The following is a 6,000-nucleotide window of genomic DNA, read 5'->3' as shown; positions in this document are numbered from 1 at the left end:
GGTTGTGTGCAATTTATTTGGTTTTATTTTTGTCTCTAATACAAAGAAATTAACATTATTATTTATAAGAAATATATTTATAACTTGCTGCTTACTCCTCCTATTCATACCCCGCACATTCCAAAACCCTAGCTTAATCATTGATCAAGGTTATGGTTAGGGTGTCCCTCTGAACTAGTGCCCTTCCCTGCTGAATCAGGAAGTGGCACTACAATAGTCCCTCCTTCTTTTACTGGTGTATGCATTGTCAGAGGAGGGAAATCTTTAATCTGGACCAGAACAGGCTCTTCCTCCACCCTAGGTGCAGAAACTCTAGGTGTGACTAAGGGGTTTTCAGAACTTGCCTGATCTGAACTTTTGGGCTTCTCCACTTTCCTCCAAACCCGTTTAACAAGTTTAATTGATTGGACTTTGTGAGCAACTTGGTTTTTCACTTTTCTACGGGTGTTGTGATCATGCCCCAGGGACTTACAATTAGTGCAGAGCACTGGTTTCCATTCATAATCAAGTTTAACCTCCACCAATTGCTTCTTTTCATCACTAAATTTAAGTGTTTCAGGTAATTTTTGGTCAATTTGCACCTCCACCAGCACTCTAGCATATGCTAATCTGGTTTTCATCTCTGTTGCATTATCCTTTTGGACAAATTTACCTACCAATCCCCGCACTTTTTGGCACTTTGTCCCCAAAATTTCAAGGGTAAATGATGCAACCTTAGCCATGTTGGTACATTTTTAACATGCTCTTTTTACAATGCCACATTCTCCTGCCATGGCTTAATTATGACTGGTTTACTATCAAATAAATAGTGGCCTACATTCAATACCTGGTCCTGCATGTCTTTCGTGTGGAATCTGACGAGAAATATCCCATTAGGCATGAATGAAATCTTATCTATGGTATGATTATGCCATATCCTCCTCAAATATCCTTCTAGCACCGCCATGGGTGGGTTGGCTCCCAAAACGAAACCATACACAGCCTACTTCCAATACTCTAGTTCATCATGAACGTCCTCGTCTGATAATTGAAGCAATGGCTCTGATTCTTCTATCTCCTTTGGACTCTTAGTCTTTGATACGTGCACTCATTCTCCCTGCTCCTCATTACCTGATGTTGCATCTCCTTGTGTTGGTTTATCGATTTCTTTCATAGGCTCTGCGTCATCAAGGGTGAAGGCAGGGATGCCTATGATGTTTTGCATGCTACCATGCTTCACAGCCTCCTCATCATTAGGTACAAGGTTCGCTTTTTTAGTTATTTTAGAAACCTTAGTCGTCTCTTTAGAAGTTACCCCTTTCCTCCTCGTGATATTGCGTAGCTTTGCAGACTTTGAGGCTGAATTCCTCGCCATTAATGCAAGAGATTCACCTTTACGTGGTCGGCAAAATCGCCTTCTCAAGGGAGCATTAGGGTTTTTTAAATCCTTTAAACTGTAATCGACTCAAACAATTTTGAAACCGTAATTTTGACAAATACACAATTTTGAACTTTCAATTTCACAATCGAATAGTGTTGAAACGAACAATTAAACAGTTCACTAGATTAAACAGTTTTTAACCAGTTTTAACCCTAATTTTTCACAAATAAACAATGTTGAACTTTCAATATCACAATCGAACAGTGTTGAAACCTAAATTTCACAATTGAATAGATTAAAAACTATTTTAGTGGATTAAAACAATACAAAATTCTAATTTTCCATTTCGAACAATGTCGAACCCTAAATTTCCCAATCAAACAATTATGAACCCTAATTTAGGAGATTTAAACAGAAAAATATGTAATTAACAACTTCAACAGAAAAACATGCAATTAACAACTACGAATTTGTACAATTATATGAAAATTTTTGAAATTAACAAAGTTTAGCAATAATTTTCATACTTAAACTAACAACTGCATAACTACTTGATTTTAACAATTATTTCACTAAAATTCAAGTATTCGAGAGAATTAAGACAGAAACTGTACCCGATTTCAAGTCAAAACGCAATTGAATTGAAAAATGATTAGTATTTCTTCGTAAATTGTTAGTGATTCCCGAAAATAATCATGAGTTTCTGTATTTTTTTCAGTTTTTAGAGAGAGAAACTGAATAGTCAAAAAAACTGTCGCGCGTTTATGAATTTTGAACAAGCGCGTGTCTTTTTTTTGTTACCCTATTCTGGAAGTGATATTGTTTAGTACAATGCGCGATATTGTATTCGTTACTCAATCCTCAAATATTTAGTAGTTCTCACCATCCAACTCTTAATCGCACTATTGAAGTCATATGAAGCATGCGCCATCAAACTTTTTATCGCAATGGAGAAATCGTAAAAAATTGCTTGCTTGCTTGCAAACATAAGTTGCTAGAACGATTTCAGTTCTGAAAATAAATTATTTTTTTAAATGTATCCGTAAACATTTTTGTTTTCTTAATATATAACCTATAATCTACCTTTAAAATAAGTGTTTGATCATCACCACATCCTTTTTGCACCAACTATTGATCAAATGGTGAAATATATTGGTAAACCATATATGTAGTTTCTTACTTTGTGATAATTCTCAAGCTAATAACGTTTGTATTTAGCTGTAAAATAAGTATAAAAATTCTCTGATATAAATCAGCTATTGATACAACTAAAAAGAAAACCTTACAAAATCCCAGAGATTTTTCGCCCCCAGTATAATGCTCCGTATCACTACAAATTGTAAACATAGTGCACTTATTTGAATGTAAAAAAATTGACAAGCACAAGCACACGCACCCGCATTAACGAAAACCTCCTCACAATAGTAATCAAATAAATGTGACAGTTGATGACGTAGGCTCTTTTAACATACACAATCACCATGATAAGTCTCCATACAAAAAACAATCAAACCCTGACCATGATTCACCTATTACAACACAAATGACAAATACAATTAAAAATTAACATTATAATCAATAATATACCATCAAACTAATACAAATTGGTGATATACCATGAAAAAGAGAAGTGTGCTCGTAATTTCGTTGTGCGTACTCGTTACTCCTTCCTAGAATCTTCGTACCAGCATACCCGTCATGCAAGGGTGAAGGCAGTCTTAAAGTGACAACAATTAGTCTTATTGTAGGATATATCCATCTAAAGATAAAGTTGTAGACGGTTCAAATATGTCACCCCTTTCATAATATAAGACAACCTCTTCCATCCCACTTGTTATTTGTCTTATTATAAAAGTGGTGACATATTTGACCCGTCTACAATTTTAGACGGATAGTGTCCGTCTAAAGTGAGATTTTGTGAAGTGACAAACCCCCTTACCCCCTCATTCTATAGCTTTTCGAATGCATAAAAAAAGTGCTCAAAAAATATACTATATTCTCATCTTGACTGCTTGATAACCATCGAAACTTTTAGCTTCAACTGCAAGTGTCGAAAAATCTTAATAATACAACACGTATCCAGCGGTTGATGGCTTCAACGCTGAAAGGCATAAATGTGTAGATGCATAGATATCAATGCGAATCAATTAAATTTCGGCAAATATTCGAAGTCGGAACTGTAGAAATAAGAACGATGAACTGACTGATTAAAATTGCGGGATCTGTTTTTTTATGAGAAAGAACAGAAACAATGGTTGTGTCTAGCAAGTTTTACTGGTGATTAATTAAACAAATGTGTTGAAAAGAGAAAAGTATGGGAGAAGGCAACTGAAATTTAAAACGGAATAGCAAAATAGTAATATCTGACGTCATACAAGGGTGAAGGCAGTCTTAAAGTGACAAACCCCCCTCATTCTTTATATATATATATATATATATATATATATATATATATATATATATTTGGGATCCTATGAGAACCAACAAGATAATGAGAACCATGAGAACTACTTACATCCCTTAGATTAAAAACTAAAATTTTACGGTGAGATGAAGAATGATTAAACATATTCTAATTATTGTAAACCGTCGTACCCCAAATCCTCAAAACTCAATTCATTTTTCCAAATTTCCTTTCTCTCTCTTCGACAGCTCCTTTTTTCTCTACATTTGACGATCCTCACAACCACTCCGATCAAACTCTTCGACGATCAAAATATTCAACGCTTCTTCCAGCAATTGATCTTGGTAATTCAACGAGGTAAGCTTTCGATATTTATGAATAATTTTTGCGAAATTAGGATATGTCTTTTTGTCTTTTAAGTTTTTTTCATTTGTCGATCGATTAAATTAGTTGAATTTGCCTTGATTAATGGGTTAAAGTCATAGTGATGAATTATGTATGTGAAATTAGGGTTTTCCTGAATTAGATTGAGGAAACTGAGAAATTAGGGTTGAGGAAGTTGAAAAATTACATAAATTGGTTAAAATCCTGAAATTAGGGACTGGTTTCCAGAAATTTCCCTAATTTAGCTAATTCATTGTTCTTATATGGCAAATTCTTAGTTTCGTAGTTTTATTGTTCAACCTCTGTGGAATTTTTGAGACGGAGGGAGTAATAGATAAACCAGGAAAATTTGGACGTCTAAGTAGAAATACTGGTTTCACAACTACTAGTTATTGATTACTTTTGTTTACGATTGTTCAATATAAAATGACTTTATTAGTAGACTGGATTTGTAATTTTGCTACCATGGTTGTGTAATGCTTAAAGAATCGTGTTTAATTAGGTTTAGTTGGTGATACTACCTCTGTTTCGCGTTATGCCACTCAGGCATTTCGAGACACCTAAATTTCAATTTAATCAATCTCAAAGCTGCAAATATTTTGATTTGTAAAAAATAAAAGTGTTGCCGATTGCAAATAGAATGTTGTAAGAGTCTTAGCATGTGAATATGTGATACTCGTATGGATGGTCAAATTGGTATGATCACTTGATTTTCATATTTTCTTACTTAAAAAACGCTCTACGACTTAAGGATGATCACTTGATCTGGGCTGTTGTCCAAGTGATGTAAATCTCAGCTTAAGACTTCACCTCGGTATTGGCCATCGTGGTCTAATCTCAGTCGTGTATGTACATGTGCGGCCAATATTAGCGCAATATGCGGTCGCGGTAAACATAACTCAGCCATGTTTTAGTGTTGGAGCTTATATACATTCAGATATTTATTGACCTTCGTTTTCCAATATGGCTCGAGCTTTTATATGTCCTGTTAGCATTTTAAGCAATGCACGACCTCAATGTTTGTTAGTCCGAAGGTTATAATTAGTTTTTGGTATTTGCCATGATTTGATAGGTTCAAGAGCATAATCATCCGCATATTCTTCTTCTACCAAATGGGAACACATTCTGCAAACATCCTGGTGGCCTGGTCATTTGAAGCCTGGTGAAAATGGTACATACCTACCACTGTTTCTGGTATAAAACTCCTTATCACATTACGATCTCTTTTGATTATTTATGTGCATGAAATAGGGTTCTATATGCATGAAATAAGATTATGTATGCATGAAATAAGGTTCTATGTGGGCATGAAATAAGATCATATGTGCATGAAATAAGGTTCTATGTGCATTAAATAAGGTTTCATGTGCTTGAAATAAGGTTCTACATGCATGAAACAAGTGTTAAATGCGCATGAAACAAGATTATGTATACATGAAATAAGGTTCTATGTGCATGAAATAAGTGTTAAATGGGCATGAAATAAAATTATATATGAATAAAATAAGGTTCTATGTGCATGAACTAAGGTTCCATATGCATGAAATAAGGTTCTATGTGAATTAAAAGGTTCTTTAGTTGCATCAGTTGGTTATATTATTATACTGATTAATGTTTGTTAAGGACATTAGTTTAAATTATATGTGCGTGAAATAAGGTTCTGTGTGCATGAAATAAGGGAAATGAACGTGAAGGAGATTTAATGTGTTTACCGGCCTTTCAAAGCATTTTAGTGTATCTATTACATATCTTACTAATATGTGAGAAACATTTCAGTGTATCTATGTTTGACTTCCAAACAATAAATTTTGCCATTGGATTGGATTAGAGCGAGTATTACATTAATGTTGTC

Source organism: Silene latifolia, unplaced genomic scaffold, assembly GCF_048544455.1.
Source record: "Silene latifolia isolate original U9 population unplaced genomic scaffold, ASM4854445v1 scaffold_70, whole genome shotgun sequence".
Lineage (NCBI taxonomy): Eukaryota > Viridiplantae > Streptophyta > Magnoliopsida > Caryophyllales > Caryophyllaceae > Silene > Silene latifolia.
The sequence above is the reverse complement of the archived record's forward strand: the minus strand, read 5'-3'. Positions refer to the sequence as shown.